Source organism: Sceloporus occidentalis, unplaced genomic scaffold, assembly GCF_023333645.1.
Source record: "Sceloporus occidentalis isolate IW3139 unplaced genomic scaffold, rSceOcc1.0.p SCAF_5, whole genome shotgun sequence".
NCBI classification, from domain to species: Eukaryota; Metazoa; Chordata; class Lepidosauria; order Squamata; family Phrynosomatidae; genus Sceloporus; species Sceloporus occidentalis.
The window spans coordinates 100,075,324-100,100,016 of record NW_028316985.1 but is presented as its reverse complement, the minus strand read 5'-3'; the positions used below and the strand labels follow the sequence as shown (position 1 = coordinate 100,100,016).

The 24,693-nt window shown below is 40.4% G+C and overlaps 1 long non-coding RNA gene across 1 annotated transcript; it reads left to right on the top strand.

The window, feature by feature from the left end:
- Positions 1–331: 331 nt before the first annotated feature.
- LOC149312570 (uncharacterized) lies at positions 332–14,203 on the top strand. The gene is made up of 3 exons (XR_016281416.1): positions 332–414; positions 1,522–1,675; positions 14,128–14,203. It is a non-coding gene; the product is annotated as an uncharacterized LOC149312570 (long non-coding RNA).
- Positions 14,204–24,693: the final 10,490 nt, after the last annotated feature.

Sequence of the window (24,693 nt, the reverse complement as noted above, 5' to 3'; positions counted from 1 at the left end):
CTACATTTTTGTACTACATAATGTTGTATCATTATCAGCTTGGAAAAGTGATTGATTGGACTATAACTCCCAGAATCTGCTAGGCAGCATAGGCAGATATATTCCATAAAAATAACTTTTATTAACATTGTTAATGGAACTCCAGCACTTCCTAATTTCTAAGCACTCTCTTGCAACTGCAGTCCCTTCTTTATTTTGTGTAGAGGAAGAGGAAGGATGAATTTCATTGGAAGAAAATAATAGTTGAGGAATGCTGTTCAGGAAGTGTGCAGACAGTCACACCCACCTTTTGTTTCAGATCACATCAGTAAACATCTCAAGGATAATTTGAGTGATGTGTGGGAGTCCCAGCAGCTCATAGTCTGAGTGAAGGTGGTGATGATGAAGGCAACATCTCAGCATCAGCATTTCAGGGTGAGAAACCTCCCTTGTTCAGACTATGGGACACTCCTGCATGAGAAATGCTACTTTGGGGCAGTATAGATGGGTGGCTAGAAGCCATTCCTGTAAGCCCCGTGTCTGTGCTGCAACATCAGTATGCTGCAGCACAGACGTGCTCTCCAAAAGGAGCCACTCTAGGCAGCTCCTTTTTGGCGGTGTCATAAAGACCGTGATGCAGCTCTATGATGTCTCTTTGGCCCAGAAGCATGTGGGCGCTCGGGTGCCCTTACATCATGAGGCTGCACCCTGTGTGGATGGGGCCGCAGTCTTGTGATGTAAGCACGGTGATATTAGGGCTCAACACATATTGACGCTGAGCAGCATCGAGCCCTAATATCGCCACTAATGGCTCGTCTATGGGTCATAGTTACCAAAGTCTCACAGTTTTGTATACCTAAAAAGGACCTTTGGAAGCAGTCTGTTTCAGTGTGTGAATGATGCACAGAGGCTGTTTTGCCCTCCTGCCGTTTGTCCAAATATTGCCATTCTCACGAAGCTTTTTCCCTCAAAGAAAGAATAAAGAAACTCTGTGCCTTATTCCCCATGAGTAGGAAAGGAGTTTGGATGTGGAGAATTCTGAGCAGAAAAATAACAGAAAACAAAATGATAGGCTCATGGAGCCCTTTCCATTCCCAGTTTCTGTTTTTAACTCAGGAAAACTATTAACATATCTTTGACGTCTCTAGTTATACACCCTGTTTAACCAGAACATGGCAGCACTGTTCAGTTAAACTTTGTAACTGCCAGATACTAGAGCAGAAATGATCCCTGAAAGTACAAAAGCACAAAAGTGCCATTGACATTTCACAGTCTAACTACTGTATCAAGAACAAACCATTTTAGACCACACACAGTCCTTGTTCAGCAGATGTGCAAAGTCAGCTGAGAATCTTATTTGTCTAGACTGGGGAACTTGTGTCACACAGAGAGACTGTGGTGCTGTTACTTTATCAATTAGAGAGGTATCAGCTTGATCAAGTTTTTAGCTTTCGTTTCTTTTAGCCTTTTTATAAGCCACTAGTGTCCCACAAAGACAGGATATATATCAAATCAAATCAATAAATATTTCCTTCCCCTCAGCCACTCTCGGTTTCCCAACTGAGCAGTGTCTTTTTGAAGCTGGATTAGATGTCTGTGCACCTGGCAATCTTCGCTGGATGTTCTGCAAGAAGAAGAGAAAGATTCCTGATTTCTGACTGAACAACTGCTTGTTACTATGCATTTTCCACGGACGGTAAGACATGACCAACTAGCCTGTTTATACCAATTAGGGTAAGCAGAAAACAGAACCAACCTTTTATGTTCTGAAAGCTTGTTAATACAATAAGCAGGAGTTCAGCAGCTGAATCTTGATCCAGTAGAACAGTAACCAACGGGTTTTGCTTTGTTTATCCTGTGTTAACTGGGTGAGTGAAGAGTGGGAGCTGAAGTAGTACCTCAGTAATATCTCTTTCTTTTGATACAGAAAAACCTCACTGATAAAGAGCCGTTGGTTATGTCATCTGATGAATCTTAGGGCATTTTAGGGTAGATCTGGTTTTAGGTACATAGATAGAACAACTTGATCGCCATCTGATTTGGCCTCCCTAGTTACTGCCTCAGAGTGCCAGGCTAAGGAGAGGGATCAAAGACTCTTTAAACAACTGTCTGGCAGGGCATCGCAATTCATTGTATGCCAGTTTTCATTCATAACATGCCACTACTTTATGTGTACTGTTTTTTGATGTCTGGAACAAATACAGATGCAAAGTGTGTTGTTGTTGATGGCCCAAGCCAAGGGGGAGGAGTGAAATTAATAAATGCAACACCTTGCATTGCCTATCTGCCAAGTTGAAAGTAACAGTTATTTGAGGTGGCGAAGAAAAGAGAGAGAAAGAATAGAATTTGCTCAAGTTTTAGCCATTGGCTGTCAAAATGCAGTCTCTAAGGGGATACCACTACTTTTAGAGAACTGACACTGTATAATAAACTTACTGTATCTGACTAGGCCCTTGTGGTCTTTTCCAACTCAATGATTCTATGATTGTATGATTCTATTCACTGTGCATATTTTAAAATAAATTATTGCAAAAACATCTCATAAAAGCAAATATCCCTAGAAATTCTGATAATCAAGGAAGCAGAAATTTGGAAACAATAAAGCGACAATTCAGAATATTTTTCCATTGCAGTCTTTAGCATACATTTTACTTTAGGATATTGTTTTTATGATTTTTTACCTTCTGTCCCCGGTCAGAGACACCTGCATTCCATTTCTTTTCATTGCTTTTTTCTTTCACAACTCTCTGTATTTATCATCATTTGTCTTTACCAGATCTGATGCGTTCCCCTCCCTTGACCTTGATATGCTGCCTGGGGTTATTTTAACTCTTGAGGGTGGCTTGTTGGGAAATTAGCTCTCTTTCATCTGTCAGCAGGGAGGCAGTAAGTGTTGTGGTTTGAGAGCTAGAGCCAGGAACTACTTGGCTTCCCTGCTCTGACTCACTTTGTGGCCTTGGGAGGCCCATCTAGTTTATTTTCCCATGCAGAAAATGGGAGTAATATACAGGTAATTAAATTTTTAATTGCTACTTTGAAAGGGCTATACCTTTTTCCTCTACCCATTAATTGCTGAACTTTAAGGCTGAAAGGTATCTTAAAGAGTTACTCAGCCAATGGGTTCAGTAGGGTTGGACCTAGTTTTCACCCCCAAATCATCACCCATAGCTCGTCTTTTAATACACCTAGTGGAGAATAGTCCAATGCATTACTCAACAGTTGTACCACTGTCTAATCTTTAGAAATTCTACCTTCAGGGAACACTTTTCATGTTTACTTGTCTGCTGAGGATCCTCTGTGCATTGCAAAAGATTCTGGGACATGTTCTAGAATGCATAGTTCACTTGGAGCACTGGCTAGATCTATGGTACCTTGTGATTGTTCACTGTGGACCCAGAGGGCACTTTGCAATCTCCTGCCATTGTGCAGTGTAAGAGAAAACTAATGAAAAGTTGTTATTCAGATATGCTTTTTAGCCATTATCATTCTTCAGCATGAGGAACCCTTGGGAGGAACCCCATCTTGTTCCAGATAAGAAAAGCAGCAAGATTAGCTACAGGTTACAAGACAAAACACTGGTCATATTTTATAGATGAGGAACACTTTAGGCACAACCATCTAGCATTCTTCACATAGGCTACTTTGCTACTTATGTGCTAATTATATGCAAAAGTGTTTCCCCTCATCACTCACCAGCCAATTCCTACTCTGTATAAATTAAAGTAAATTAAAATTAAGTGTTCATCTGACAATATGCAGAGTGCTTTTTACTAACTATTCCGAATCTGCTATGAAGTCTCACCATGGTCTAGGTCTGATAGCATTTATAGGCTGCATCTTCATTGCAGAATGATGCAGTTTGACATGGCTTTAATCTCCATGGATCAATGCTATGGAATTCTGAGATTTATAGTTTTGTGAGATATTTAGCCTTCTCTGTCAGAGAGCTGTGATGCCACAAAAACTACAAATCCCAGGATTTCATAGCATTGATCCATGGAGATTAAAGCCATGTCGAACTGCATCATTCTGCAATGAAGATGCAGCCTATAAATGCTATCAGACCTAGACCATGGTGAGACTTCATAGCAGATTCGGAATAGTTAGTAAAAAGCACTCTGCATATTGTCAGATGAACACTTAATTGCATCATTCTGTTATGATCCATTATTCGTCCATTATTGTTGGAAGATTTTTGCATTCTCTTTCCCCCTCCATAGATAGAAAGGGATTTCCTGCATGCAAACCCTCCTCTCCCTCTCTCTCTTTCTCTCATTCAAACTAGCCATGTGATTTACATCATTCCCCTTTTGATACTAAAGTCATTCTCTTTCAACTGGACTGTTGATTTTCCATCTTCCTCTCTCTCAACCTTCTTTGGAAAGTTGGTGAGATAGATTTCTTTTTACCTGAACTATTCACTAGCTATATTAGGATATAGCTTTTATGTAAATATAGATTAAAGACATTAGTAAATTTTTGTTTTAAACTACCATCAACATGTTTGTTGTTTTTGAGTCAGTCTCAGTTCTTAGGGAAACACAGTTAGACAAAGGCACATTTCTGCTACTCTGCTGATTTAAAGCTAGACCCTAACAGGCTTGGCTTTGACATTTTTGATATTTCAGTATTTTTGATGCTTTACTAAAGGCTGAAGCCTTAGAAAACTTAAATTACCCTGCAATTATCATCTGCAGGCACTGGTTTTCCACTCCTGATCTGCAACACTTTGTCTCAAAAGCATGGCCTTTGCGATACTAATTTTATAAGCTAGACAGGAATCCAAAGGAGCGTTCCTATTCATTTCCCACATGATTGTACATTTTATCCTATCCCATCCTGAGTCTGCCAAAAATCTTGTTGCCCCTTCTACTCAGAAACTTCTAACTGCCCATGAGACCCGCCAGCATGTGCACTTTTTCATTGTGGGACAGAAACATTGTCACATCACTCCAAAAGCTACCTGGGGTTCACTGTCTTACCCGCGACTCCTCATAATTATCATCTCACTTTCTCTCCTACTTTGCTGTCTCAACTGCATTTCAAAGGCCAGGGTTTCTCTCTTCTTCTTTGTACCACTTCACTGTTTTGGATGCACAGACAGATCTGTTGATTTGTGGCCTGGGAGGTGATATGGAATAGCTTAAACAATGCAAAAATAAAAACTGTTATTTTTCTCAGATCAGGCAGACACGAGAAGAGGCATTGCTTTAACTGGTTCCCATGCCATGTTTTAAAATTACTTTTCACACTTTTTTGCACAGCTTCACTTGTCATAAAAATGGCCTAGCCAACCATTCAGTTTTCCCATCATTGCATGCTTGCCCGAGAGTGTAAGGCCATTACTGCACAAGGTCTGTTCTCACCACAATCGAGCTTGTTAAAGAAAATGGAATTATATGTATTTGCTTCTGAGCAGTCATTATTTCACATCTTCTCAATTGTGCAACTGGAGCTGCTTCTGCTATCACATACTCTTCCCAACTCCCCCTTAACCCCAAATCCCTGCACTATGCCTTTCAGTTTTTTAAACTTTCATTTTATTTATTTTTATTTTCACTTGTTCATTCAATTCCAGAGTTCTGCTACTGCAATTTAAGGTAGTTTTTTTTAAAGGGAATCAGCCTGGGGGGGGGGGGGGAGGCAGGAGGAGACAATGACACCACATGACTGCCAATATCACAAGAGTTCATTGCCGGGTTTCCCCCATCAATGCAAAGGGATGACCTAACTGTACTTTGGGGACACAACAGCTATGGGTTTGAGATTGTGGCATGTGATAAATATTGCCAAATCTGCTTTTTTTCTGGCTCTAATTGTGGTTTAGAAGCCATGTGTGATAAAGTTCTAATTATCTCAGTATAGCTCAAAACATGTGGCTGTACATTGTAATCCAGAACCACTCAGTTTTAACTGAGGAAAAAAAGATTGTGTCCAAAATCTGGTAAAGGCCAACAAAGAAATTAAGCTCCTTACGTTTATAAACATTCCCACCTTGACTTTATTCTTTCCTCCTCCTAGGATAGCCTTAAATATAGTCTTTGACCGCAATAAAGAATTTCAATTTCAAGCCAATTTCAATTTCAAGCCTTAAATATAGACATTCTGCCTCTCATTTGGCTTAGAGTCTTGCTATGGAAACTCAAAGGACCTCTTGATGCATTTCTCATATCCTTAGCGCCCTGCCTGCTCCTAATTTGATGACTCAAGACTCCTTACTTCCATCTTCTCTAGCTGCTAGTGATACCCTGTCAGTCCAGTGTTTGGTATTTGTGTGTGTACTATCAATAATTTTACTTCTGTAAAATAAATCTTCTGTGTTTCAAAGATCACTGTTCTCAAGACTATTTCCCCATTTTCTACAGTCATGGGTACATGAATATGCACCAGTCTTCAAGTGCACATGTGAATGAGGGCACTGGGTAATACCACATCACTCTATCTGCATTACGCTTTTCCTATAGACTATTCTATTGTAAAATTACATTTCCCCATGTCCCTTTCTTAGTCCAGGTTTACAAAGCTTCTCATAAGCGTGGTACAGAGCACTGAAAAATGGCACCTGCTGGCGTCTATTTTCTCTCCATAAGGAAGCCACAGCCGTCAAACCGTGTGGCTTCCCTGCGGAGTAAAAAGAACCCGTGAAAAGCAGGTTCTTTTTACACTGCGGCTGTGGTGTAACAAGTGCGCCACTGGCACACTCATAACGCAAGTGCCATGCAGCACTTGCATAACAATGGCGGCACCCATGTGTACAGGGCACCACCATTTTGATGCCCTCATCACCTGCTAGGATTGAGGGGTGTTTGGAAGTGCTGCCCCGAGGCAACCCTAGCACATGACGAAGGTGTCGGAAAGGGCCGGTCTGTACTGGCCCATAGTGCAAAGAAAAGACCTTTCACACAGTTCTGGATTTCAGAATTTTTAGTACTTTTACACACAATATGCACTGCAATCCTCTTTCTCATTAAACAAAAATTAATCCTGTTCAAGTATGCTGCCTAGCATGAATTAAACACAAAGAGAGGGGAAGGCACGAGGCTAGTCTCCTCTGTTGCTGCTTTGCTCATGTGGAGTTCAGAGGGAGATTTTCCAGGGTTCTAGATCATGTGGAGTCTCTCCATGGACAAACTAAGCTTTCCTTCCAGACTTGTTCCTTTTTGCTTTAACAAAAAGATGACTCAGGGAACAGGAATAGGGTACTCCCTTCCTGATACTTGATCCCAAAGGAAACAATTAAACAGGTACTGCATTGAGAAGGGGGAAAGGAAATGCACAAATATAGGATGGGTTACACCTAGACTGAAAGGAGTATATGTGGAAATAATTTGGGGGGTCTTAGCAGACCACAAACTAAACATGAGTCAACAGTATGATGCAGTGGCCAAAAAATCCAATGCATTTCTGGGCTACATAAACAAGAGTATAGTGTCAAGATCAAGGGAAGTAGCAGAGCTACTTTATTCTGCTTTGGTCAGACCTCACCTGGAGTACTGTGTCCAGATCTGGGCGCCACAGTTCAAGAAAGTTATTGACAAGAGAAAGGAGACCATGATCAAAGTTCTGAAAACTAAGCATTATGGGGAACGACTGAAGGAGCTGGATAGATTTAGCTTGGAGAGGAGAAAACTGAAAGGTAACATGATAACTATTTTTAAATATCTGAAAGGATGTCATGTTGAAGATGGAGACAGCTTGTTTTCTCCTGCGCTAGAGATTGTGAAAACATGAACCAATGGATTTAAATGGGAAGAAAAGAAATTCCCTCTAAACATTAGGAAGAACTTCTTTACTGTAAGAGCTGTTCAACAGTGAAATGGCTTGCCTCAGAGGGTAGTTGACTCTCCTTGTTTGGAGGTCTTTAAACAGAGATTGGATGGACATTTTCCAGAGGTGCTTTAGGTGAGTATTTCTGTGTGGCGCGGGGTTGGACCAGGTGACCCTTGTGGTCCCTTTCAACTCCAAGATTCTATGAGCTTTATCACACTAGCGAGATCTTGCAAGAAAACAGGAGTTAAACGCAAAATAACGTGACGTTAATCCGCAGTTAAAGAGGAGGAAACCAGTAGGTTTTTAAATTCGGTTTGTTCTGAAAGTAAAAAGCTGCTGGTTTCCTCCACTTTCACTGCAGATTAACTTTGCATTATTTCCCGTTAACTGCGATGTTGTGTGATAAACTTTGGGCATTTCCTGGTTTTCCTTCATGTTATATCGCATTTAAGTCCCGTTTTCCTCTGGGATCTCGCTAGTGTGATAAACTCCTATGAATTTATGATACTGTAACTTTAAGACCATCTACTAGATGACCTTTATCCTGAGGAAATTAATCTCATTCCTAGAAACTGGGAGGTATCTGTGTGCATTTGAAGCCGGGCCAAAGTAAGGCTTGTTATTAATATGAATTAGCAAGTATGATACACACCCATACATGCTAATTAATGACATATTATTTGTTAACCTTCCTGCTTTTTCTTCACCTACAACAAATGTCACATTACTGTTTACTAAAAGGGAAAGCAACTCCATTTCCACAAATTTTGATAGATATTAATTGCAAGTTCTTTCAGTACGTGAATATTTGCAAAATAACTGCAGAACAGATAATGCCATTATTTGACACCTGGATACATTATTTGATATTTGTTTGCTATTGGGGGCGGCTTGTAATTATTTTTCAAATTTATACATGAAAGTCAATGTAGAGTACAGAATAAAAGACAATAATCCACAAAGCAATACGAAAAAAAGTCAATATGAAACACACATTGGTCAATAAGAGTCATGCTAAAGGAAGGCCTGTTTAAACAGGTAGATCTTAAGCAAGTGTTTAAAAACTGATTCTGCAGGTGTTTGCCTTGCATGTAATAGTATTTTAACAGTATCGCACAGATGGCAGCTTATGAGATTTCGTAACTGACACTTTGCCAAATAAATTAGTAAATAAATCACAAGATGCCAACATGTTTATAATGAAACACCACTGGTCTCACCTCAGGTTCCCTTCATAGCCTCCTCCCCCTCACAGCCAAATTTGAGTTCTCTTTTGGGGAGGGTGTGTGTGTCTGCCTGTGAGTTTTGATGACATTCGCTGCACATGATATGGAGATGGATACAGCAGAGTATTGAAGTGACAGTAAGGCCCCATACAGACAGGCCAAACTAAAGCTCTTTTGGGTCTCTTTGGAGGTATGCTTTTTAAATGATACATGCATCCTCCTAAGAGTCTGGAAGCGATGTCAAAGCCATGCTTCAGTCCTAAGGACTGGAACATGGCTTTGGCACAGCTTCTGGACTCTTAGGACGCATGCAGCATTTACACAGCATACCTCCAAAGTGACCTTGAAGCAGCTTTATTTTGGCCTGTCTGTATAGGCCCTAAGTCAGGAAGGGAAGGGCCACAATAGGCAAGTGATGCTCTGCCCTTGGTCCTCTCCCCTTGGCTCTGTAGAGGCAGGGGGAGTGAAAGGAGACACCCTATTCTCAGGAGATCCTCCTGCTGCTTCCTTCGTTACATGCCCTATGTGGGTAAGAGGACAGAGCCAAGTAGGAAGGCCCTATAGCATGAATGGGCAACTGCTGTGGCTTGGGCGTTGCACTGCTACCATATTTTGCAAAGGAAAAAAGAGGACACATTTACTAACTGACTACATCAAACCATCAATCGTTACATTGACTCTGTTAACATACCCTATAAGCTTCTAGCACTTGTAGGATGAGCCACTGCTCCTCAGTTGTGTCAGCCCAGTAGTCAAGACAGGCCTTCTTTATCGCTGACCACTATCCCAGAAATGGTAGCAGTGTGACTTTTTCCTCTTCACTGTTTTCGTCCCTGATCAGCCTTCTCCTCAGGCCCAGCTAGATGCCAGGGAGTTGCTGACTAACCTCCCTTGAACTGAGCCTGGCTGCTTTGGGGGCTTCCCTCACCCTCCTTTGATCTGGCATTGCTCTTTTCCAACCTCTTCAGAATTCTACTACCTGACTGCCTGCTTCTTCCAGTCTAGACCTTGTAAGCAAATCCAGACATTTTAAAAATCCACTTGGAAAGAACTTTTAGTAGTGAAAATGAGGACATGTCTGGGAAATTGGAGGATTTTTTTTTAGCTCACTGTCCATATATTTAGATTATTTATTTAGAGCAACTAAATCACAACTAAGTTAATATCTGAAGATTGAAAATATTTCCTATATTGAAATTTTTGTGCAAACTTTGCATCCACTATTAACTGTTGATGAACATGTCCGATTTAACAATGGCGTTCAACACACATAAAAGCAGCATGTCCTGTGTGAGTACCCTATGTGACCGTAGATGTATCACTCAGGGAGCCAGTGTGGCATAATGGTTTGAACGTTGGGGTATGACTCTGGAGAATAAGGTTTGAATCTGAACAAATCTTGCCAAGAAAACTCTATAATAGTTTCAGCTTAGGGTTGCCGTAAGTCAGAAATGACTTGAAGGCACACAACAACAACAACAAAAACTTGGAAGCACATTCTCTATCCACCATCACAATACTCATTGAGATCTTGTTGAACTTGCTGGAGGTACTTTGTGATGAACGTCTCCATTTAGAGTTATCTGTTGTTACATACAATTAGACACCTGTCTGTTAACCAGGGGTTGCTTGGGGGGACTGAAGTCTCATAATTAGTTTTTTGTCACTGTTTCTCCTCTTGGCAGTTTCCCAAATATTTAAACACAAAGAACATATACATAAAAACCAACATTAGCTTCTGCAGGAGAAAATAATTCTAAAAAGAAAGAAAACAGCTAGAAAGTGAAAAGAAAGAGGGATGGGGAAAGGGAATGAGAAAGAAATAAGAAAGAGAAAAAAGAGGCACAGGAAAAGAGGATGTGACAGAATTAATATAATGACATACAATGGCAATCGTTTTTAGCGAGCAGTTACGAAAATAAAAAAAACATGGCAGAAGATGATAATGCCAAGGTTTCCATGTGGACAATAAACCCCTATTAAACCTCTCTCTCTCTAAATACACACACACACAAATAGGTAACACTGTGTGATTAAACCAAGATTTGGCTGAGTTGTCATGCAGTAACTATTCTATTTTTTTTCCCCACTTGCCACTATTTGAATATTATTTTCCATTTAATTTTATCTAATGACTTTATTTTATTTATTCATGCTTGTGCTTTTTCAGTATAATATTATTTTTGGCGTTCTCATATGTTGTTTTATTCACTATTGTAAGCCATTTCGAGAAAACCTATCCTGAAAACTCATTTGCAATAATTAATGAATTTTTATAAATAAAACCAGACTTTTCAATTTAGGAAAAAATCCAAGTGCAACTCTGTAATTTCTGTAATTTTGCTAAAAAAAAACAAAAGAAAATACACATAAACAGAAGAGGGAATGAAACAGATGTCTAAAACTGCCCTGACATGGCTGTTTAGAAGTAACATTGTTAAGTAACCCCTAAGGCTGTAATCCTCTATGAGTAAGCCCTACTAAACTCAAATAGTCTTACTTTTGAGTAGACATATTCAAGATAGTTGTTTCAACTAATGAATGTCAACATAACCAGTGTCAAAGCCAACATAAACAAAGATCTCTGTTTAAAATACAGGTATACCAGAGTTTACAAAGCAGATGTATTGCTGGGCATTACTGTATCAGGAGCTTTGGTGCCAAAGATAGGGATGGGTTCCTACACAAACACATATACACAAAGAGAGCAAGTGAGAGAGTGTGTGCTGTTCAATATGTTTCACCAAACTTTTAGTTCAAAACTAATGCTATGCATGTATAATAATCAGATACTCCTTAGATGAGTAAATAGAAACATTTGATTGTTTTAGAGATCACTTGAAGGCTCCTTCCAACATGCATCCAGGAATGATTTTTAGTTTCGTCACCTTGACTTTTATCATGTCCTTTTTCGTATAAATCTATGCTTTCTTAGCATGCTTGGGGGGGTGTGAAGCTTATCTGCTCTCTCATTTTCTTTTTCTTTTGTAAATGCTCCCAAAAGCAGCTGATTTTTAACTTGCCTATTAGAGACAGGAACACATGGTTTTTGTAGGATTGGCTAAAGTAAAATCCTACTTTTCCCTGCTAAGGCTTTGTTGCATTGTTTACTGCAGACATGGTAGTGCCATCCCAAACTGGAAGTCTGTTTCTCCAGTCCTCCTTCACTATTCTCCCAGTGCCGATGCTGCTAAAAAAGTTATCTAGCTAGAAGAACACAAGTAGGAAAACAGGGCAGATGTCAAAAGATTTTGCAAAATGAGGTGTTTTTGGACAAAGGTCTTTTTTTAACTGAGCCATGCCTCTAATTGACTGGGAATATATCAGAGGATCAGGCACTCCATCTCATGGGTCATTCCTTTCCAGAGTTTTAGTCTCCTCCAGTTTTAACAGCTTAAGGGATACATCAGCCCCTGAAACAACTTGAAATTCTGTGCTCATATATATTTAAGCAATTCTAATTGAACCAAATGGTAAAGGATTCAGTTAATGGTTGTCAACTTTGATTTATGGCGACCCTATGAAGGGGAGAAGTAATTCTGTCATCAACAACCCTGCTCAGGCCTTACAAATTCAGGGTTTGTAAGCGTGGTTTTCTCGCTCATCTTCAAATGTGATGGATGAAATCAATGCTCTTCTGCTATCACACAGGAGAAATAGGGTGGCTGCCATGCAGGAGGACAAATAGCCACAGTTTTTCCTCAAAGGTCATCATACAGCAAATGTTTAAGAATTTAAAGTTGCCATGCTTGTAACAGAGGAGGGAGTTTCAAAGAAAGATTACAATGCAAGCCAGGGAATTGTAATTAATTAGCAAATCTGGCACTGGAAATTGGTCTCAGAGTATCCTGGGAGTGGCTAGCTCATTAAATAAAGTAATTGCCCCTCTTTGAGTGTTTGTTTATATGATCCTGTGATGTTTGTTCATCACCAGCAACTACTTGCTAGTTTGGAGTGGATCACTCCCACACTGATGGGTTCTTACACATTTGATTGGATTCCATATTCCTTTGTACTCGCCATACATAGTGCCACACCCACTGCTGCGTCTTGCAATACTTGACTTTTTGAACCCTGTAGAGGGGGGAGGAATCCCTCATTTTCTCTATAGTCGGGGTGTTGTGTGCATATAGGAATATTGAACACAGACAGGTAAACAATCTCACAGAAGTGAGCTCTGACATTCAAGAACTTACGCCATTCTAACTTAGTCTTTAAAGTGCCATAAAATTGCAGCTACAGACTAAACCCGATTTCTTGGCACCAGTATTAAATGCAGTTATGGATTTAATAACAACAATAACTAAAACTATAATAATAATAATTTTTATTTATATTTCCCGCCTCTCCCTGCAGATCGAGGCAGGATTACATCAATAAAATTAATACAATACAGTGTAAAAATATAGTCAATAAAATACTAACATTAGTGCAATAAAATAGCTAGACCATCATCTAATCATCCAATAATCATACAATCATAGTCCAAAGTGGAGCATTTCGCTTTTAATAATCTTCTATATAAGGTTGGGTGGGTAAGACTGCTGGAAGAGATCCATCTTAAGTGCCTTCTTAAAGGCATCTAAGATGGTAATAAGACGGATCTCCTCCGGTAGGCTATTCCATAATTTAGGGGCCATAGCAGTGAACGCTCTGTGGGAAGTTGTCATTAACCTGGTCTTATAGTATTCTAGTAAATACTTCCCGGATGTTCAGAGAGTGTGGGGTGGATTGTGTAGGGAGAGGAGTTCCCACAGGTAACTTGGGCCTGAGCCATGTAGGGCTTTAAATATAATAACCAACACCTTGTACTGAGCCCGGAAGCTGATCGGCAGCCAGTGAAAATATTTTAGCACAGGTGTTATATGGTCAGACCTAGGTGTACCAGTGACCAGTCTGGCTGCTGCAATTTGAACCAATTGAAGCTTCCAAACTTGGTACAAGGGTAGCCCCAAGTAGAGCATTTCCCATTTAACAAGGATTCATAGCTCCCTCTGAACTCGGCTAAGAGGTCTTAAGTGAGCCACCTAGTTAGGGCTTAACCCATTAAAGAATGGAAAGCTGCTGAGGTAATAGTGTGTTTGACTATTGACCAGAAGATGTCCACATCTGGTTCTGATTTTATGTATTTATTTGTTTGTTTGTTTTTAAGGGCAAAATGGGGCTGGAATGACCAGTTGGAAGCAAAACATGCCACTCCTGGAGACCCTGGTGTGTCAGATGGATTGAGATATTGGGCATTTTAGGACTGGAAATTAGCTTTGGGTGACCTGCTACATTATATGTATGATTTGTATCTTGCCTGATGAAGAAGCCCATGGAGCTTCAAAAGCTTGCAACAAGTATATTGTGCATTTTGGTTGGCCAATAAAGGTATCACTGATGGATTTTTGTTTGGATTTGTCAAATGGCCAAAACAGCTCCCCCTGCATGTTTTCAATATATGTATGGCTAATGCAAACATCATTTTGTTTGATTTATACATATTGTACATAATTAGAAAAAATGCAGGCTGACAAAAATTGACCCCTGCAGGACTTTTCAAAACCATCTTTGCTTGATAAAGAAGTTAAGGTCTGCTGGGATATATTTTGCTTGTTTTGGTTGGCTGAATAAAAGGTATCACCACAATGTGTATTTTGGATTTTGTTGCATTTTGCATGCAAGTAGGTCACTCAGATTCACTTTCCGTCTCATCCCCACTCCTGCCTTCAGTTTCACTTCCTTATAATTTTACAGGTCTGCTCTTCCTGCTGCAGGTGAGGAAATGTTCCTCTGATCCAGGCAAGCAGACTGGCAAGGTGCAACAATGTGGGCAATTCTCATTTTCCTTCCATCCATAGGCGATATAAGTCCCTTGAGTTATTTTAGATGTGCATTGAGTTCTCCCAGCCAAACCAGTCCTATTTACTTCATAGATCTGTTTTGCTGAGCTGGTGTTTCCTTTGCTACTTCTGCTCAAATTGCACCAAGAGCAATTTAGTGTTTTTCATAATTGCCAGCGCTTAAAAATGGGACACCCGATAAGATCTCTCTTTTTTTGGTCTTATCCAGGATTAATCGCGAACAAGGCTTGCCTCCCATTTTTCATCTCATTGGCACATGCATATTTGCCAGAGATAATGAAGCATCTTGAACTCTGATGTGAGGTCATGAGAGTGTGAAAAACAATATTTGATTATCCTTATTGAAACACGAATTGGAGCTGCTGGTGGATGTACAGTATGTTCGCTCAGAAGAATCAAAGGGTTGTGAGTGCCTGCTTGTTTTTCACAGGAACCATGCAAGAGCCTTAATACTTGGCATCCAGGATCCAGGTGTATAACATGATGAATGCTGTGGAAAGTATGAATGGTGAGGATCCGATTCTCTTTCTGCCTCTCTCTTGATTACTAAAACTTCAGGAATCATTCACACAACATATTGTCATTAGGTTCAGCACAGGTAAAAGTAATCCTTACTTACTTGTTGTACAATATAGAATGTCCTTGTGGAATTTATTATTTATTTATTTGTTATCCAGGTTTAGAAAGGATTTAGGCAAATTCAGAGCAGATAGGTCATCCATGGTGGCTATCAGCCACAACCGGTAACTCTATATGCTTGACACTCACAGAAATAGGCTGAATATTAGGGACATGCCAAGTTTTCCATATTATAAACGTTTATTTATTTATTCATTCATTTGTTTGTTTAATATCCCATCTTTCTCCCAGCTGCAGACATTGCTGCAGTATGTTTGAGAGACTGTTTATGGAGTAGGATTTTTTTTTAAATTGTAATGTTACATGCTTGTTTGGATGCTAGTCTCAGGAATGTAGAATTTCTCCATTCTTCTGTTTCATTACTCTACTTGTATTTATATGTTAAGGCTTCTTTTGTTTCACCAGTCAGTGTGCATTAAAATCAAATTAATTTTATTAGCCATCTGCTAATAATATATTTCAGAAACAGCGGATATTTTATTTTCCATAATGCCCCTATCTTGCATTAATCTGGGGGCATATTGAGTTTGTGTGGGGAATACAGTTGCCAAAAGTCCCTTAGTCCCCTGGACAGTCATGTTCCTCCAGCATACCTGGAACAATTCAGTAGCCCAGGCATTTCTTCAAAAGTAAAACGGAGCCCCTTGGAACAGCCACTTAGATCTGTTGCGAGTGGAGAGAAAAAAGGGAAGAGAAGGAGTAAATGAGCACACATGGAAGCTGTAAGTAAACAAGTCAATCAACCAATCAGTCAGTCAGTCAGTCAGTCAGTCAGTCAATCATCTCCATGCATTCTTCAGTGCATTAATTTGGGAACAAACAAAAAGTTAAACTTGATGAGTGTTAATGCATTTTATGATCGTACAAACTGGTAACATTTATTGGTTGTACTTAGTATTTAAATGTAAATAAAAGCAAAGCATACAATGCACATTGGACATGATCCAGAAAAAAAGGGCACCTTTAAATCCTATTAAGGGCTTGTCACTTTCTCACGGAAATCAATGTGCATGACATTGTCTGTCTCTCAGTCATGTCTCGCTGTTTTATATTCTCCTCCCTCTTTTTCCTCTACTTGTTGGGTTGAAATTTAGACTGAACGTTCTTTTAGTGAGGGAGCCACCTTTCTTGCCTGTATTACTCTGGAAAGCATAATGCATCCATGTTACTAGTAATCATAAATCAAAGGAAAGCCTAAAGCTGTTTTGAAGCAAATAATTAACAGTACAGGATTAATCTATTTGTGACATGTTTATGATAAAGATTTCTGTGTGGTTATGAAAACAAACAAATTAATGGATATAAGCATGCCAACTAAACTGGCCTGAATTGTTCTTCTCTGCCTTTTGGGCCACGACTCCTATTTAATAGCCAATGCGTTCTTTATCCAAGGCCTGTTACAGACAGCCAAAATAAAGCTGCTTCGAGTCACAGTGGAGGTATGGTGTTTCAATGATGCATGCGTCCTAAGAGTCCAGAAGTCGCACCAAAGCCATGCTCTGCGTGGCTTTGGTGCGGCTTCTGGACTCTTAGGACGCATGCATCATTGAAACACCATACCTCCACTGTGACTCGAAGCAGCTTTATTTTAGCTGTCTGTAACAGGCCCAAGAGTCCTTGGTTTGGTTTAGTTTGGTTCAGATTCAGAATTACATCTAAGAAAAGACAATAAAATCCTCTAAAAACTATCACTAGATGTGGAGATGATAACCATTTTAAGGTGGACTGAAAAAAAATTACCAGCTCCCTTCTTCAATCGGTGGTAAAATATTTTAGATAGTCATTTAAAGGAACACATTTCTATTAAGAAGAGTGCACAAGACTCATTTACAGTATTTAGAAGTATATGAATTGGATTTATTTCGAAATTTACTAGTTGGCCTGTTCAGAAATGTATTTAGTTAACTGGGGAGGCCTGGGTTTGTGTGCTGCTGCCATTGCTGGCTAGTATGGTGAGCGCCCAGAACTGATTAGGGAGACTGAAGAATATTCCTGGCATTTTCTCAGGCCATTGGACAAGATGAGCTATAAAGCACATTGTCTGGGCTGGGGACTTTGCATGAATTACAGCCTTTCTGACTCTGGTGTGTTTTGGTGTAGTCTTCAAATTTCATACCTGGCAAGTTCCCTCACCTTAGATTCACTTCCAGAAGTCCTGGCTCCCATGCTGGTCTTTTCCCGACAATCAGCTAGCCTGCAGCAATCTTTAAAGGAGTCTCCGTTTCCTCAAAAATAATGTATCTTTCGACTCCTTTCCAAAATGGCTCTACCATGCCAGTTAGCTGCGAAACAGCAAGATGTCTGTTTCTTTTACTGTCCACATCCAAACTGCAACTGCAAAGCTATGATGGCATTCCCACGTGGGGGGAAAAAAGAATACACCAGTTTTGTTTCTGTAGATACCAATTTTATTTTGGACATCTATCTGATGCTTTAGCCATCCTGATGTATTTTTTGGAAGATCCCAGAATTAGCGGAGACTTTTTATTCCCAGTACCCATGTCAGTTTAAGTTAGACAACTGTATTTTGTTTATTAATTCTTTATTTTATTATGTTATTTTATTTTATGTTATTTATTTTATCTTACTTTTATACTGGTCAATGACCGAAATAAAGAACTGTAACTGTAACTGTTTAAGTTAGACCAGTAGTTTCCAGATTGAAATGAAGGGGTTACTTGTTTTGCATGTTTCTACTGTCCCAGACCTAATAAAGTTGTCTGCCTCCAAGTAAACATTATCAAGCTTCAAATGACAGAAAGAGAAATGTTAGCACTAAAACAAAACGATCTGATCAATTAGTGTAGTATTGCTGAAGAATATTATCGCTTTGACTGTGACTCCTCAATAATAAAAAAGGCTCAGCGGAAATTGGTGATGCTCATTTTCTTAAATGTTTCACTTGTGACACATGATCTGGAGGAGGGGAATGACACAAGGAAGGAATGCAGAGAGGGAAACCTGGTATTTCAAGACAGGATTAGTGGCAAACCCATGAATATGCAGGTACAAGCAAACCCCCTGATAATTTTGAGGCAGTCTGGTTAATGTCTCCATCAAGTGAGTGCACTGTGAGGCATGTTATAGTTGCCAGCCATCAGAGTCTGTTCAGCAAAAATCTTTAGCGAGCAAATTATCCCCAAATCCCCCCAAATGACATTTTCCTTATCCAAAGAGAAACTTTCAATAATACAGATAAATTAACTGAGGATAAATGTATCAAAGGCCATTAGCTAATGAAACATAGATTTCGTTGCAGTAGAACCTTAAACAATCTGAAAGGTTCAATTCCCCCCTCCCCCCAAAAAATCTTTCCTCTCCAGTGACATAATCACTGAAGGGTGGCATAAGAAAGTATAGTATGAATGAAGACACTGTACTTGTAGAAACAGAGCTGTATAAAACGTGCTGCTCTAACTACTGGCTGGCCATCTGTACAGTGACACAATGAGCACATTATTTGTTTGTCTCCTTTATTGGTTAGACAATCCAGCAATTAAAAAAAACCCAACAACAAAATAGAGAAATTCTGCCTCCTTGCATTTAAAATTAGAAAATATATTATTACTTTACTTGCATTTATTTTTAACTGTTTCAGAAAAATAATGGGTGGATAGAAGCACTCACTTTGTAATTGAGGGAGAAGAATGTTTCAATTATTTCAAGGTACATTATCTGTGGCTTTAATTTAGTATTCATCCCTATTTAATGATTTGAGCATGTTGGTGGTTTGTAGTTACATTTTCTTGGATATTGGAAGCTATCTGATCTTATCTCTTAGGCCTGAGACAAAGAGGCAAAAAGCGGTGTGGCACCACCGATTCTAGGGTTCCGGAGCGTGCAGCAACCGCACGCTCTGGAACCCTAGAACGTGCCGCCGTTGTCATCATGCCGGCCTCCCATCCACAAGGGGGCCGTCATCATGACGTAAGCAATGTGCAGCCTTTAGATGCTGCTGTGCGTTGCTTATGTCACCAATGTGCGCCAGTGGTGCACTTGTGACATGCACTGGGCGCTTTAAAGTCAACTTGGTTTTTCTTGGTTCTTTTTACTGTGGAGGGACACTGTGCGGTTTGGCTGCTGCGGTGTCCCTCCAGAAGAAAACCGGACGCCTCCAGCCCACCTTTTCAGGGTGGTATGTACCGCTCCTTAGATATTGGAAGGGGGGGCATATTCAACACTTCCCTTCCCATTCTCTCTCCTCATATCCCCACAGCTGCAGCTCTCCAGTTGACTCCTCCTGAGAGCTCTCTCATGCCTTTCAGGTCAATTTCAGATTGGACTCTGTTTTTGGCACATATGCACATTGGCCTCTCCACTCAGGGAGTCTTCCCTCTTCTTGCCTCCACATGTAAGTTTCCTCCTCTCTCTTTGGCAGGGTGACCAGAGGTCATCACTGCAAAGGAGGACAAGGCAAAATGTAGATTTAAGAAAAATGTAGGCCATTACAAAATACAGTGGGCTCTTCCCTTACACAGGGGATCTGTTCTGGACCACCACCCCTGCATAAGGGAAATCCCATGTATGCTTAGAAGTAATTGGCACTCATGCTCGTGATGCAGAGCAGGCACAACACCCCATTACTTCTTCCGGGGTGAGCCAGGGCTTTTTCTGGCACGGGTTCCAGCATATGCTGGAAGCCACATAAGTTGCACCCGCACATGATGTGGGTGCACTGTAAAAGCTAAAAACACTAATATAAATTTACATTAATTTCATTTGTTTTTTTACAGCTATATTATATGTACTGTATTTTATTATGTGCTCAGCTGTGTATTTCTAACAAACTTATCTTCATTAAAATGTTTGTTTGCAAAATACTTATAGAACTCTGAGCAAGACAAATGTTTTAACATTCTACTTCACTAGCAACAAACCCTTGACTGAATTTACATTTAAATTATTTCTTTCACTTATCCGATAGGCTGAAATTAAAGGGTAAAAAGCCCTCTCAACATTTGCATTGTGTCCTCAAGCAGCCCATTGCCTAGCCTGTTTGCTGTCCCTTTTCCCTCTGGGAAACAAACACACCCTGAGCTCTGGGGATAGGTTTTGTCTGCTGCTGCTGCTTCTGCTCCTGGGGAAAAAAGAAGTTTAGAAGGATCCAGCCTATCCCCATATATTCAACAAGGAGAGGCTGCCAAGTAGTTGAATTTCTCAATGGAGAAGAAAGGTATCACAGATGGATTTTTGTTTGTATTTGTTAGGTCCCATTCCCACTTACAGATAAATTGGTGTGCGATCCTAATTAATGGATCAATTCAACAGCGGAGTGTGGTTCCCACTACATTTGCCCTGATCACATTTTTTCCCCTCCCAAATAATCCACTTGTGGTTTCCATTTACAAATGAATCAATTCAAAATGATTCGGTTCCAGCTGGCCAAAGGGGAAATTTGAATTGGGAACCAGGGTCGTTTGAACTGGTTCAAACTGATTCATGGTCCGATTTAAAAGGTAGTGGGAATGAGGCCTTAAATGCTCAACATAGCTACCCCTGCATGCTTTCAATGGAGAACAGTAAATGTGGTGTTGCTCAATGATCTTGTCAGTCATGCTCAGAATGAAGCACATTTTGGAATTCCTCCTGAACAGAAGATTGAAAAGTAGGACGTGTCCTGGAAAAGGAGGATATCTGGTCTCTCTGCTTTTTCATTTTCTCCCCTTACATGCCTTCTTCCATGATGGCACATCCCTTGGCCACATGCCATATCTGTTAATCTGCTTGTCGTTCCGTCCCAGAAAGATATCTCCCCTCCATGCGGCAGTGGCATCAACCTTTTCCCTTTCTGCCATCTGTAGCTGCTGGAATTCCCCCTCCTGCCTTTGTGTGTGTGCGAAGGAAGTGTGGTGGTGGTGGGGGAGAATGAGAAAGAATAAATACAGGTAAAATTTAGTTTCAGGCCACTGCTCCATTGACTAAGAAGTCTGACCTATCCCGATCATGGGGGCACATGTGCATGTGGAAATATAAGGGGAAAGGCCTTTTAAAACTATCTGGAGAATGTGTATGTGCGCATGCATTCCAAATGAGGAAAAGGGGTGGTACTTGGTGGGCAGTACCAAATCTTTGTGTGCAATATGGTTTTAGTATGGACAAAGGCTGCAGTGCTGAAAAGATACTGAAGGTGCGACAGGGGAGAGAGCAGTCCCAGTTTCATTGTGCCTTTGAAAACAGTGGTGTTTGGTGAGACAGGAGCCTAGTGCAATAAGGACCAGAAACTGTGTTGCTTACATTGGTCAATGACTGGCACGGGGAGATGGAAAGATGAGGTGTGGCTGTGCTGATTCTCCTGGACCTCTTAGGGGCTTTTCAGATCATCAACCATGATATCCCTTTGGACAATTTGCAGGATTAGGTGACTACTGTTCTCAGAAGTGTTATTGCTCATTTCTGGAATATGGAATATGCAGGTTCCAGGAGGTGGTGCTAAAGGACTATAGCTCTGCCATTGGCTTATGGCCTTGATTCTATCATTCTGTAGGGTTCCATCTTGTTCCCCATCCTTTTCAAAATCTACATGGGATTGAATGGGATTTGGTTATAAAACCTCAGTACACTAATAATACCCAGCACCATCTCACCTTTTAAATAACATCCTGTTTACTTGGACTGTGTGCCTATTTGTTGTTACCTATTTGTTCTGGTTTAAGGTACTGGTTCTTGCCTTTAAAGCATTAAATATGAGAAGGACTCTTTTCTTAAAGATGCTCTTCTCCTGTTTTTGCCCCCTCTGAGACTGTACTTTGCATTCCCCCATTGACTGAGATAATATCTTGGATAGCTAGAAGGTGCCCAGGCCTTCTCAGCCATGCCATGGAGTGCCTTTTCTACCTCTTCACCCTCTCCACCATCCCAGCCCCATTAGGAAATGCTAAAGAGAATCTAAGCATCTGGAACACCCTTTTTATTGGAGGCCTCTTGTCAGGCAGAAAGACAGTATACAAATATTTGAAATAAATGTTAAAAAACTAAGTTCTTCTTGGTTCAAATATTGAAAGATCAGGCAATTTCAGCTTTTTGCTTGGCACCAAAAGAACCAAAAATCCACTTAGAAGACGTGGATAAATTATTATTATTAAGCTTTATTTATATAGCGCTGTAAATTTACACAGCACTGTACATACGATCTTTTAATTAGACGGTTCCCTGCTGTCAGGCTTACAATCTAAGAAGACATGACACAAAAGGAGAAGGAATGGTTGTGGGGAAGGGGATCAGGTCCTGGAGTTCATCTCTCCCTCTGAGGCCTGGAACAAGGCATATGGACTGGAGGAAGGGCTCTGTTTCTCAAGGGTAGGCCCAATGGCATTGGGGAGGCCAGGTGGGATTGGCCTACCTTCTCTTCCCTCAGAGGCCAGGATGGAGCCAGATGCTGAAATGACGTGCAGATCAAACAGAAGTAGCAGAGGAAGCAGAGGCGATGGCCTGCCAACTCTGGACCTACCCTTCTCGGAGATACAAGAAAATTTGGTGAACGACTTGCAAAAAGACTGGAAGTTAGCTGTGGAACCTGTTAATACCAAGCTTACCACAATCACCAATCACATCTAAAACATAGAGGATACTGTGAATGCAGCTTTTGAACAAGGAGCCCAGCATGAATTTTAATTGTGTGAACTTGAAAAAAATGAATGACTACTTAGTAAACAAGGTGGAAGATTGGGAAAACCGCAGTAGTCGTTTAAATATTTGAAGTGAAAGGAATTGCTGAATAGGTGGAACATGCTTTCCTTTTTATTTAACTGGTTGAACACTACTTACCCAGATCTGAGGATATCGAAAGAACATGCAGAATACCTGTTGTAAATCTTAAGCAAGGATCTCTACTCAGAAACATACTCATTTGTTTACACAATACACACACAAAAAAAGAGGTTGGTGTTGAAGAAAACTTGCTGAAACTCCACGCCTTTCCTACCAGAATGCCACCTTGCAGGCATTTCAAAACATCTCTCCTGAGATGCTACGAAAATGTCGAAACTTTAAACCATTCACAACATTCTTACGGCAAGCAGGAGTCAAATATAAATGGGGCTTTCCCTTCAAAATAATTGTGACACCGTCTTGAACACCACATCTAAAATTGAAATGCTTAATATCTGTGAGGCTACTGATGTCAGAGTACCTAGGGATACTGAACAGGAAATAATGGATGAAACTCAACTTTCAGCACTGAACAAACCTAACCAAAAAACTTCAAGATGAATGACAGCTCATTGCAGGCGCCATAAGCGGAATGGAGGACCCATAGCCCCAAAACCTGACATGTCTGCCTAATTTTTACACGACATTCAGGCAAAACAATTAAAAACAAAAAGGGGGAGAGGGCAAGGGAGCTTTTTTTCCTGTTCTCAAAGATTTCAAGTGTCTGCTGATTTCTGAGGTTTTTACAAAACCATCATGATCATCACCCCCAAATTTCTCAAACGAGCAAATGACTGCTTAAGTTCTAAAAGAGAGAAAGTGCAAGCTTTTCAAAAAGTGTAATACATATGCTATGAAAATTTTGCTTGGTAAATATAAAAGAGATGGGGGACCATGGAGCTCTTAATAAGAAACAAACAAGTAGACAATGCAAGGTGATCCACATCTGCATAATTTTTTTTGTGAACTGCTCCATAACAGTGACATTAACCGATCAGTGAAAGACTGGATCTTGGCGAAAACAAGGCTGTTGAGAAATGAGAGGGAGGTCAGCAAGAGGAACCCAAGGTGCGGGTGGGGATGGAACTAAAACTTGGACATCTCTCTAAAAACAGACCGAGGACAGAAGTCCAAAACACATTGCAGAAATAATCCAGTTGAGACCACTTTAACTGCCCTGGCTCAGTGTTAGCAAATCCTGAGAATGGTTGTTTATGGTGGCACCACAGCTCTCTGATAGAAGTGGTTAAAATGTCTCACAAAACTACGGTTCCCAGAATTCCCTAGCCTTGGGTCAGGGAAGTTAAAGCAGTCTCAAACTGGATTATTTCTGCAGTGTGTTTTGGACTAAAGACATTCAGAGGCCTCAAAATGCTGAGCTTTTGCTGGGGAGTGGTAGGGAATTGGTGGGTGAGTGGGAGCAGGAATGAAAGTAAGGATCCTGGGAAAAACCATGGCTGAACGGCTGAAACCCAGAACAAGTCTCCCCCCAATTCTGCAATGTTTTGTTAATATCCCAAATGCTAACATGCAGTTTTGAACAGAACTCGACTATGGTAATTTCCTGAAGTGGAACAGGGACGTAG